This window comes from Mesoplodon densirostris, unplaced genomic scaffold, assembly GCF_025265405.1.
Source record: "Mesoplodon densirostris isolate mMesDen1 unplaced genomic scaffold, mMesDen1 primary haplotype scaffold_101, whole genome shotgun sequence".
In the NCBI taxonomy this organism is placed as follows: domain Eukaryota; kingdom Metazoa; phylum Chordata; class Mammalia; order Artiodactyla; family Ziphiidae; genus Mesoplodon; species Mesoplodon densirostris.
The window spans coordinates 54630-68212 of NW_026778188.1; the positions used below are offsets into that span (position 1 = coordinate 54630).

Sequence of the window (13583 nt, forward strand, 5' to 3'; positions counted from 1 at the left end):
TGCTAAACTTCATGAATTTCAATTCCCACTCTCCAACCCCCACCCTGGGCAAAATGAGTAGAATCTTTTTTTCTACCAACTCTAGAGAGTTAGGATGGTCTGAGGAGAAAATGTACATAAAAATGCTTTGAAAATTATTTAATGCTTTAAAAATATTATTTATCATTATTATTTCAAGATGAGGGAAAACTCCCCCTCCGCTAATATATTCAGCTTTTTATGGCCACCTAGATCTTCCAGAAAGCTACATAAAACCTGAACATTTTAACAATACTCGGCAATGTTTAGATGTTAAAATAAAATTATCCAAACTGGCACATTTCTTCTTAAACAGTTCTAAAAGTAATACATACATAGTGCAATGAATTTGGAAATACAGAATGAGAACGGGAGGAAGTAAAGGTCACCCTGACTCTCTTATTTCTTGAGTTAACCATTGATAAATAATTTTTACATTTTCTTTGGGTCTTTTTTCTCTATGTGCGTGATATTCAAAACCAAGTGGTGAATATGCTGTATTTATTATTTAACATTCTTCTCTTCTCACTTGACATTTTACAAAAAACAATTTTAATTTGTTAACTTCTGTATTGTTTCCGATTCTAAGCATCATAAAATACTTAATAGTGAAGGTTACCTATGAGCTATTATGTAAAAAAAAGTTCAGCATCTATAACCTAAATTAATATATTAGAAATTCATATGCTTTAAAGCAGTGATCCCCAACTGTTTTGGAGCTAGGGACCGGTTTCGTGGAAGACAATTTTTCCACCAACAGAGTGGGTGGGGGGAGGATAGTTGGTTCAGGCTGTAATGTGAGCGATGGCAAGCCATGGGGAGCAGCAGATGAAACTTCGCTCGCTCGCTTACTGGCCGCCCACCTCCTGCTGGGCGGCTCATTTCCTCACACAGCCAGGGGGTTGGGGACCCCTGCTTAAAGGATATCCCTATGTTTTTATGTGATTGACCATTTCAAAAGTTTCATAGACAATTCCACTATTTATATTTAATTAAAGACCATGAAACTTGTTTTTAGTTTTTTTTTTTTTTTTTTTTTTTTTTTTTTTTTTTTGCGGTATGCGGGCCTCTCACTGTTGTGGCCTCTCCCGTTGCGGAGCACAGGCTCCGGATGCGCAGGCCCAGCGGCCATGGCTCACGGGCCCAGCCGCTCCACGGCATATGTGATCCTCCCAGACCGGGGCACGAACCCGTATCCCCTGCATCGGCAGGCGGACTCTCAACCACTGCGCCACCAGGGAGGCCCTGTTTTTAGTATTTTTAAATAAAAGATAAAGATGACTTCATTTAAAAGCTGATAACAAACCTCTAGAACACTTCCTTCTACTTAAGTGAGGTGTTAGATTAAAAAAAGCACTATAGAAATATAGATTATACTTGACTTTAAATAAAAATCTGAATAAATACTATAGAATTGTTATCTCCCCTTTATTCTGTTAATAATTGCTAATAGGAATATTATGGAGAATGATTGAAGCTTAATAGTCATATGTCAATTACCAAGATCACATTTGTGTGGTACAATGAATTTGCAAATGTAGACTATCAAATGTATTTTATTGTCAAAGGTGGTCTGCCAATCGGCAAGTCATTTCGTAAGTTATGCTCTAAAATATATCATTTACCGATACCCAAGAGACATCTCGGTATGTCATTAATAGTGCAGAAACTCTAAGCCAGGGATATTTTTGTCTTTATAATTAATTTGAGACAGCAGCTAATAAAAACCAGAATAATAACACTAATAACCTTCAAATTAATTTTGACCCTAAGCTATAGCAATTTCAACAGAAGTTAGTATATTTACATACCAAATTAAGATTCCTAAACTTGTATTACAATTGATGCAATGTTTTTATGAAATACTACCTATATAATATTTCATTAAAATAATAAAATGAGAACAATATAGAAATGTCATAAATGTTTGTGTCCTAGAAAGGATTTAGAGGGAATTTCTGGTAGTATAAATTATTACATGATTAATCATATTACTTTTACTTATAAAGCATCCAAACATACACATCTGTAATCTTATATGTCTTTACCATCAAGAGAAATATATTCCAGAATTAATTTTAAAAACACTGCTTTTACTGTGCTTATGTATTCTAGTTGAGAAGTCTGGACTTTAAGCATTTTTAAATTATAGAACTCATCAGAAAGCAGGAGGAAACCAACAATACAACTGATGGCATTTGTTAATATAAACCTTTGTGTAAAAATGTTATGAAACTAAGAATGGAAAAAGAGTAGAATTATTAAGCAACAAATGGCTGTTTTAAAAAATCTAGTTAATAGTATATACTACCTGGGTTATTCTTTTACTTGAAAAAATTACAGTATATTAGGTTGTCCTAATTTGGAACTATGTAACTGCCACTCTCATGTTTCTAGTTTTACTAGAAGAGTGCATTTTTTTGGTATAAGCGTAAGAAAAAAAAAAAAAAAACTGGAACGTTCCATACTGCAGTTTCCTTCCTCCCTTTCCCCAACAGAAAAAATAAGAAATACTGTACCTAACCAACAGATCTGATGATTCCAAAAGGGACAAGTCTCTATTCTGAAACACTATTCAAGTCAGAACATTCCAAATTATGATTTTGTGAGACACTGGAAAATTATGGCATGAAAAATAGAAGAATATTTCTAATGCACTATAAAATGTATTCCTCAAAGCAAAAGAGCTAATGGAAGGCCAGAGCACTTAATGGATAAAATATAATCAAATGAAACAGAAGCATGTTCCAAGCTGAAAGGCAACAATCTCACTATTCTCACATAATTGGACAGTAGACATAACCCAGTAAGATCAGGTTTAAAAACATTTAAATATATATAAATACACATATGTATAAATAACATATATAGCACCTGAAGTAAATACATATTCATATTCATATATTAAAGAATCACTTTAAAATTTAAAAATATTTTTTTAACTATTGAAAAATAAACAGCTAGTGAAAAAATAAGTTTTCTTTGCAAAACTTGACTCTGGAAACAAAGATTCTTCAAATGCTTCTCCAAGAACTTGTCTGTTTATTTTAAATATAACCAAATAAAAAAATAAAAAAAAATAAATATAATCAAATATTTGAAATAGAAGGCAAATGTTCATGAAAGCAGACATATATACATGCATTTATATGCATATATACACATAATTGGATAATATAATGAATATATATAATACACATAAAATACAGATCTTCCTTAACTTACTATGGCACTGCATCCTGATAAACCCATCATCAATTGAAAATATCATAAATTGTAAATGCTTATACTACACCCAATCTACCAACCGTCATAGTTTAGCCTAGTCTACCTTAAATGTGCTCAGAACACTCACATTAGCCTAAAGTTGGGCAAAATCATCTAACACAAAGCCTATTTTATAATAATCTGTTGAATAACTCATTTGTTTTATTGAATACTGTACTGAAGGTGAAAACCAGAACGGTTGTAAGTGTGTCAGTTGTGATCGAGTCGCTGAGTGGGAGGAGTGGCTTGCTGCTGCTGCTGCCCAGCATCACAAGAGAGCATCATGCTGCATATCAGGAGTCTGGGAAAAGTACAGTTTCTACTCTAAATTCAAAGTATACTTTGAAAAAATGAAAAAATTCAAACTATAGTTTCTACTAAACGAGTATCGCTTTCGCACCATGGTAAAGTTGAAAAATCGGTAAGTCGAACCATTGTAATTCGGGGAATGTCTGTATATAAATTTTTGTATAATATACGTGTATATGTGTTTGCACGTGTATATTTAAAACTGGAATTTAGACTGTTTGCTACATCTCATCTTAGAAGCAGACTATGCCCAAAATCTATGCCTCAAGCCTTTGGTGAATAGCTAATGAATTCAGTATTCAAACAGGGATTAAAAATATTGACTTGGAAATTCAGGACAAACTTACTACTAAAAATGTTTTACACTTTTTACTTAAAAGAACATAGTTAGGTACACATGATTAGACTCTACCAACTAAAATAAATTATTGCCGATTTGGCTAGAGTTGTTGATCACCACAAAATTCTCTCTTGCGGACAACTATGGCTTACATATTAAATGGAAGGCTTTAGGCAGTTTTTGTACTTGTGTCCTTAGACCTAAATGGTCCACATAATGATAAAAAGTCAAATAAGAAAAAAATGTCAAATTATGTGCTTTTCAAGCTCAACAAAATTGTTATCAATACTAAAGCTCGCCTGTGTACTAACAGTGCAGTTTTTATAGGCAGGTGTTTCTGCTACTAAAGTTTTCACATTAATTGAGGCTCTACTTTTGATTTCAGTTTAAAGGTGTTACTAGTGATTGAATCTACTCAGTAGTGCACTTTTATGAATAAGACTCTGAATATTAAAATTCTTACATGTACTCTCTAAATTCATTGAGATTCAGTCAAATAGAAACATATCATATACCAAGAAGATTCCTTTGTATATGATGTACAATGGAGTAACAGATTAATTTTCCTTTTTGGACAACTTAATGATATTGATTAACATTAAAAAACTTCAACAGTTACATATTAAAAAAAAAGACTGGGGTACAAGGCAGATAATTAGTAGTATTACCTTTAAAGGCTTTTGTTAGAGGAAGTGAATGTTAACAACTCTTTATAAATTAAAGTTGGCCTCTCCCAGGAACTTCAATACTGTACCAGAAAAAAATAAAATAAAATTGTCAACTATTGCTTTTAAGAAAGGGAACAATTCCCATTTTCTATAACATTACTTCTGAAATCAACACCCTTGATATCATTTCTGATAATGAGTCAGTGAAAAGAGTGATTAGACAAATGGTACAATTCAGAAAGAAAATAAGATGCAGAAAGAAATTCAGAAAGAAAATAAGATGCCAACTGAGTTTTCCCAGGTCATCCAATCAACTCCTTGCAGAGTTAAAAATAGAAGCTAAGACTAATTCCCACAGCTACTGCCAGATCAGAGCCGGACAACTTTGCATTGTGGTAGCTTCCAACCTCTCCTGCTACTGGGCTTCCCTGCATTGAGACATCTTCCTATGAGGTTCAGTCATTTCAAGGTTTGCTTTAAAATGGAGAGGGGTAGGAAAAGGTTCATAATTTTAGGGAAAATCTGTGGTAATGAGATCTCATTGTAAACTGCTCACGAGAATTAGAAAGATAAAAACTGGAAATATTTACTAACCCTTACTATGTCTCAAACACTGCAGTAAGTTCCCTTTTATGTTATCTTCTTTAATCTTCGCAACAACCCTGTGATTTTCCTGTTTTAAATATCCAGAAACAATTCACAGTGGTTAAGTAACTTACCCTAAGTCATAGAGATAGAAAACAATAGAGGTAGGATTCAAACTAGGTGAGGTTCAAAGTTCAAATTCACTTCCTGAAAAACATGATTAGAACATAAATGGTAGCCAAAACTCCCCAAAATAAATTTAAAAATTAAAAGAAAGAGAGAAAGGAGGGGAGGAGGGCCTAGTGATCTCCATACCTTAAAAATAATGTTTAGAACTTTTTGATTGATCTTAAAAATGACCAAAAGCTAGCTGCCTGAGAGCTCTAAGAATAAAATTATTAACAAACTAAACAAAAAATATTGATTTTTATACTCACTCACTTTGAGATCACCCAATTGCTTTCCTTTCATAACACTGTACTGCCATTTTATTTCATTTTCTATTATATTTATTAAGGGATAATTTAAAGACAAGTATTTTGCCTAACAGGTTAATGATTTTTTTTCTTCTAAACGATGACCAAGATGCCGATCCTCCTCCCCTTATTCAATGGACTAATTAGTGTCAGATCATTTTAGTGTCATATTTAATTTCTGTGGTGAAATAGTGATTTCACAAACCCTGTGAAGATGTTACACATCCACTATAACATGCATGCAGGTGGAAAAAATTTTCAACTGATGTAGATTTTGCTTTCTCTATGATTGTATTCTTCACAATCAATGAGATAGAAAAAGACACAGAGATAAGAGAACTGTTGACTAATATTTTCTTATTAAAATGTGTATCTTGGGCTTCCCTGGTGGTGCAGCAGTTAAGAATCCGCCCGCCAATGCAGGAGACACAGGTTCGAACCCTGGTCTGGGAAGATCCCACATGCCACAAAGCAACTAAGCCCATGGGCCACAACAACTGAGCCTGCGCTCTAGAGCCCGCGAGCCACAACTACTGAGCCCACGCACTGCAACTACTGAAGCCGGCGTGCCCTAGAGCCCGTGCTGTGCAACAAGAGAAGCCACCGCAATGAGAGGCCTGTGCGCCACAACGAAGAGTAGTCCCCACTCCCAGCAACTAGACAAAGCCCAGGCACGGCAACAAAGAACCAACGCTGCCAGAAATAAATAAATTACTTAAGAAAATAAATAAAATCTGTATCTTGCATTTTCAATTTTCTAAAAGTTCAAATCCATGGTGGTTGAAAAAAGAAGAGTAATGGCATATGTTTTCTTGTCCTGGGCAAATGGGTTGTGCTTGGTTGAGTGTCTTTTTTGCCAAAATTTTTTTTTATTATTTTTATATCTACTATTACTTATTTGAATTCTACTCACTGTTTTTTGTTTTTTCATCTTTATTGGAATACAATTGCTTTACAATGGTGTGTTAGTTTCTGCTTTATAACAAAGTCAATCAGTTATACATATACATATGTTCCCATATCTCTTCCCTCTTGCGTCTCCCTCCCTCCCACCCTCCTTTTCCCACCCCTCTAGGTGGTCACAAAGCACCGAGCTGATCTCCCTGTGCTATGTGGCTGCTTCCCACTAGCTATCTATTTTACATTTGGTAGTGTATATATGTCCATGCCACTCTCTCACTTTGTCACAGCTTACCCGTCCCCCTCCCCATATCCTCAAGTCCATTCTCTAGTAGGTCTGTGCCTTTATTCCCATCTTACCCCTAGGTTCTGCATGACCTTTTTTTTTTCTTAGATTCCATGTATATGTGTTAGCATACGGTATTTGTCTTTCTCTTTCTGACTTACTGGTTGAGTGTCTTGAACTGCTCAAACTTTAAGGTCCATCATCTCTAATTTCCACCTTACCAAAACCTCAGACAAGAAACAGGAGAAAGGGTAGTGCCATCCATAATTCATTCCCACCACACCTACAAAAATAATCACAAGGAACTTGTGTAGAATACCAATTCTTTTGTATTAGGAAGGCAGTTTTCAAAATTAAATGGTATTGGTTCATTTGGTTGTTTAATAAATATCTTGCAGATGCCTATCATAAAGCCAAATACCAAACTGACCATTTAAGTTGCAGGAATTTGTACGGTCTTGATATTTTACTATTTTAAAGTAACAGTTTACATTTGAGTGCTTACCACAATATGTAATACCAATAAGCTCCCTAGAAATCTAAACATTTATAAAATACACCAGATGCTACTGTCTCATGCCTTGCTTTGCAATCCTGGATTGCTTTCTACTATGGAGATGATGTAAGAAATATAAGCTAGATATCTCTTCTATGGGATCACCAGCCATGTCTCAACTAATTTTATCAGTGGAGACTCTCAGTACATACATATTTATTTATTATAAAACTCTTCGGTACTGATCATTAGGTAATTCCGGTAAATGTGGGCGCGTAATAATAGTTAAGAATGTCAGCCCCATTTCATTTCAGCTTGATCCACTGCAGGAAAGCACAAATTAGATGAAAGCAATTTCCCCAAGAACAACTCACTTCCTTGAGATGAGACATAAACTTGGGTGAACAATGATTTGTCACAATTTATTTTTGAGGGTAGTGGTTTAAAAAAAGTGCTAATGTAATCTTTTCAGAATGAATCCTTTTAAAAATGCATTAATTCTCCAGTGAATATAGCTTATAATTAAAAACCTATACATGTAATTTTACTTTTCTAAATTTTTACATATGACCATATATAATAAATATGGAAATCTTAAAATCTTCATTATCTTTAAAATTTGATGGCCTTTAAATCTGAATTTGGATTTGGTGAGTCTGACGGATTATTCTTAGTGACTCTATTGGGTACCACCAATTCAGATTCAACATTATTTCTGCAAGTCTCAGAAGCATTAAGTTTTGTGAATGGATAGAGGGTATTAACATCCTGGTGGTTTTTCACTACATTGAGATGACCAGAGAACCTGAGTGTGAAAGATCATGGAGAGGAGTGTAAGAAATGGCACTAAAGGTATCACTGACTTCTCTCTATTTACTCAGATTCTGCAGGATACAACAGAAGGAACAAAGCAGGTTGTGTTGCTGCTACTGTTGCAATGACCAAGGATCCTCAGTCTCATAGCCATTGCAGTCCATTGTTTAAGATGTGAGCTTGTTGTTGCTTATTCAGGCAAAAGTCAGAATGCTTATTTGTTTTATGTCTGTTTTTTAATGAGGGTTTGATTAGACAGCAATAAAGACAAAAGTAAATAGGAGAAATGTTTATTAATAGGTCCCTCCATCCCTATCAACCAAAGAAAAGGCATACCTTAAAATACTGTCGTGAAATGTCTAGGGTGTGTCTGTCTGTGTTCTTGCCACCCTTCACCTTTAAGTAGCTTTTCAAAAATATGTTATAAACATGTTGCTTCATCCTTGCCCTTTTAGCCTATTAATGTCTAACTTAAGTAAAGCAGGATGCAATCCCCAGCAAGTTATCTGTTTCTCCTTTCTTGGACCATGCAAATCAAAACAGTCTTCTTCTAAGGAGGGTGGTGAAAAGTTGTGCCAATTGTGTTCATACTTCAGCTCTTCCAACGTTCTTTAGTTTATCTTAAATGAGACATTCTCATCTTTGGGCTTTAATTATTCTGTTTAAAAATAAATTTTCAAAGATACTCTGAAGAGAAACTAAGAAAAAAACAACAAAATAAAAGATTTACCATAATGCAGGTACATAAATATGAACTAAAAATACTTTTAAATTAAAAATTAATCTTTTTTATTTTAAAAATTAATCTAATTAAAATTACAGATTAGGCTGGATAGAATTGATCCATTGCTGAAGCTTAAAAACAAACTAGCTATAAATGTTACTAGTTTTCTACACTGCTGTTACAAGACTTGACTGACATCCGTGATGTACTCTGTAATATTTTTGAAATGATGAAACGTGTGATCCAGAGACTTGAAATATTTCAATACTTGTGTATAGGAATTTTCTTCCATGAACTAGAAATGAAAAAAGTGAGAATGTTTCCTTGCTCAAATCACATTAAGTGGATTCCCTTACATTACTTGCATTCATTTTTAAGATAGTCATAAATGGTTACATAAAATACAGGAATATTATCTGTTGAAGAAGTTGATGGTTTTTATAGTCAATGTATGTATTCAAATGATAAATGTTTCTGCATAATCTCTGACTCAACAATACCATTCCATGCCACTCCAAGAATTCTTCCATCAAAAGCAAAAGATCCAGGACATCAAGACATGAACCTCTATGTCCATTACCACATTTCTTGAAATCATAAAACTGTTTGGAACTTAATAAATGTTTATCAATGGGTTTTGACTGAATGAAATTATGGCTCACTCATAGTACACATTACTGGGCATCTACTAAAGGTAATATGGTAGTGATATATGCTAGATATCATTAATATAATAGAAACACAATGTACTAAAAGTGTTTTGCAACTAAAAATCACTATACATTGTATGGCTTTAAAAAGGAATGAAATGCTGCTACATGCTATAACATGGATAAACTTCGAAAACATTATGTTAAGTGAAAGAAGCCAGACACAAAAGGACAACTATTATATGATTCCACTTATATGAGGTAGTTAGAATAGGCAAATTATAAACCCAGAAAATAGAATAGAGTAAACCAGAGGCTAAGGGGAGGGGAGAAATAAGGGGTTATTGTTTAGTGAGTACAGTTTCTGTTTGGGATAACAAGAAAGGTCTTAAAATGGATAATGGTAATGGTTGCTCAACATTGTGAATGTACTTAATACCAATAAATGATACACTTAAAAATGGTTAAAATGGTAAATTTTACATTATGGGACATTTTACCAAAATAAAAAATAAAAATATACTATAAAATAAAGTACAAATTTACCTCATACTAGGCAGACTATGAAGTTTGCATAAAATTGCACTTATTTTAGGAGCTTATATGGTTATTATCATATTTGGGGACATGTAAAGAAAGCAACAGCTTAAGTAGTCCTCTTGAGTTCTTTCTCTCCATCTTTCCAACCTGGTGTTTTCTAGATTAATGGTTTTGTCACGCCTCTCTTTGAATACTAGCATCAGTAGGAATGCTAGCTAGTACTGGTTTCCTTAAGTATCAGCTAAAAAGTTTAATGTATTTTTATGCTGGTAATTGTTTTAGAACCTGGGAGGTGCCATTGTTTTCTTAACTTGCCAAAAGCAAATACAGTACTGTAGACAGCATTACTAGAAAGAAATAGTAACTTTGAAGTAGACATATGTCCATCCTAAGCAAACTGAATATATTTCAAAGCAGACCACACCACTCAACTGCTGGCAATGTTCTTCCACATACTTGGCAGTATACTACTCGAAGTCTGAGAACTGTTTCTTTTTTGTAAAAATGATTTTGTTTGGAAAACCCTGAATAAATCCTTTGGAATGTGTAATGTTTAGAGCTCCTTCTGGGATTCCTTTTCCATGAATCAACGTTCTGTGATTCACTATCCTCCTTGGCACTTGCTTCCTAGTCATCTCAGCAGCCTTTGTGCCAGTGCTAATGAAGAGCTCCCAGTTTAGGTCCTAAAGCAGGGAGAACAATAAAAGGAGAACCTCATTTCAAGTACCAGAAATGTCTGGGCTATAAAGGACACACATATTGTCAAAGTAAGCCCAGAGTGGGGTGACATCACCAAGGTCATTCCTGGCTCCACGTCCCCCACAGGAGGAACAACTAACAATTACTTGGAAACAGGACACTATTTGAGAGAGTCCTAGAACATGGAGGTGAGGCTGAAGCACCCCCGTGCACCACAGAGACCAAGACAGACTGCATTAGAAGGGTGAGAAAAGGAGCTTGACCACACTGCCCCTCCCCCAAGCCAGTGGAGCACCATGGGTGAGGTCTCCCCTGAACCTCTGGTTCCTCCAGTAGGGGAAGAGAACTGGGGGACAGCAAGCACCACCACTAGCATTGGGGTTGCTTTGTGGGAGCCACTGCTCTAATCTGCTCCACTGGGATTGCAGGGGAATCTGCAGGGTTTGACCACTAAAAGTTGGACTTTTAGTGATGAAGGGGGAAGGGGCATGCAACAGCCAGCACATGGATTGTGACCGATGGAATTCATACCTGCAGTGCCCAAGTAGTGATCACAACTGGCACCTTTGCTTATCTACAGAGCCAGGTTGGTGGGACACTACAACCGGGGAACTCAGCAGGGTACAGATCCACCTGATATGCATCTGGCCCTTGAACCTGGTTTGCCCATACCCAGGGAAAGAGCAGAGTCACAGCCCACCCACTGTGGAGAGTGTCTTCTGGCCATCTGACCAAAAGGGCTGGCAATAAATCCTGGAAGCTATTTGGCCCAGTCGTGCTCCAGCCAAGAGGCAGGCAGCCAGAGCTCATCACTGGCTCTGGTACAAAGCAGAGCCAGTATCAGGTGTGGAGGGATCCTGTACCATGCACAGGCAGGGAGATTAATTCATATCCAAGGCTGAGAGGAGCTCCCAGCTCCTCCCAACTGGGGAGCCTGTTTGAGAAATTAAGAGTCACCTGGAGTGGTCCCTCCTCATCCCACCCAGGCAAAGGAACTGGGACTAGCCCCATCCCATCTGCTGTGGAGAGTGTCTTCCTGGTCCATCTGACTAGAAGGATTGGTGACAACTCCTAGAAACTGTGCGGCCCAGCAGTGCTCAAGCCTAGAGAAGGGTAGACAGAGCTCATAGTCTGCAAAGCCAAGCCAGTGGCCTTGTTCAGCCACAGAACGTGGAGTGTGGATCAGCTTGAGTTAAGACAACAAAGAGCTTTACTGGCTTTAGAGCTGCTTCTCCTGCTGCACCCAGGCAGGAAATCTAATTCATAGCCCTACTCATCACTGAATACAGCCTTCAGCACGTCCAACTGGGGAACCTAACCAGAGAACATGGGAAGCTGTACAGCCCATTAAACAGCCCTAGATACAGTGGCACTTGAACAGACAGCACAGCCTGTGGCCTCCCCCTTCTGCAGGGCAAAACCACTGCCCTCACCTGACCAGGGAATTAAGTGCACACTCTGGCCTGATTTGGGTTTCCAAACAATGAACTATACAGGCTCTGAGTCCTGTCCAGAGCCAGGTCCTATACAAGCTCTGATTCTCTGCCAGGAAACTAATTCATAGCCCCATGTACTACTACTACTGAATATAATACCCAGTTAAGTCTGGTGGAAGAGCCCAATTATTCAGATATGCAGATACCAATGTAAGGAATCAAGGATCACAAAAATTAGGCAAATAGGACACCACCAAAGGAAAGTAATAAAACTCCAATAACTGACCTTAAAAAAATGAAGATCTGGGCTTCCCTGGTGGCGCAGTGGTTGAGAGTCCGCCTGCCGATGCAGGGGATGCGGGTTCGTGCCCCGGTCCGGGAGGATCCCACATGCCGCAGAGTGGGCTGGGCCCATGAGCCATGGCTGCTGAGCCTGCACGTCCGGAGCCTGTGCTCCGCAATGGGAGAGGCCACAACAGTGAGAGGCCCACACAGCGCAAAAAAAAAAAAAAAAAAAAAAAAAAAAAGAGAATATCTATGAACTGTCAAAGAATTCAGAATAATCCTCCTAAGGAAGTTTCATGAACTATAAGAAAGCACAGACAGCTAAGTGAAATTTGGAAAACAATGCATGAACAAGACAAGAAGTTTGACAAGGAAGTAGCAACATCAAAGAAACAGGAACACTAGATTTTAAAAATACAATAACTGAACTGAAGAATTCAATAGAAAGTTTCAAAGGTAGAATCGACCATGCAGAAGAAAGAATCAGCAGACTGGAGGACAGGACTTTAGAAATTACCCAGTGAAAGGAACAAAAAGGAAAAGAATAAAAAGAGTGAAGAAAGCCTATGGAAATTATGGGACACAATAAAGTAAACAATGTTCATGTATGGGAATTCCAGAAGAAGAAAAGAGAGAGAGAAAGGGGAAAAAAGTATATTTAAAGCAATAATGGATGAAACCTTCCCAAACCTAGGATGAGAAATGGACATCCATATCCATGAAGTCCAAACAAGCCCAAATAGGTTGAACTCAAATAGGGCTACTCTGAGACACATTGCAATTAAATCATCAAAAGTCGAAAACAAAGAAAGAATTTTAAGACCAGCAAGAGAAAAGAGAGAAGTTACATACAAGGGAACCCTGGGATAATTGGATATTCACATGTAAAAGAATGAAATTGGACCAATATCTTATACACAAAACTAACTTGAATTGGATTAAAGACTCAAATGTAAGACCTGAAACTATGCAACTGCCAGAAGAAAACATAGGAATAAAGCTCATTACATGGGTTTGGTAATGACTTTTTGGATATGACACTGAAAACACAAACAACAAAATAAAAAATAAACAAATGGAACTACATCAAA

General features: G+C 36.6%; 1 long non-coding RNA gene across 5 annotated transcripts in view; it reads right to left on the reverse strand.

The window, feature by feature from the left end:
- Positions 1–13583, reverse strand: part of LOC132482909 (uncharacterized) — a 155312-nt gene that overhangs the window by 46520 nt on the left and 95209 nt on the right. For all 5 annotated transcript variants that reach the window (XR_009531024.1, XR_009531025.1, XR_009531022.1 and 2 more), the window contains one exon: positions 12494–12655. This is a non-coding gene — a long non-coding RNA (uncharacterized LOC132482909). The remainder of the gene's footprint in view (positions 1–12493; positions 12656–13583) is intronic.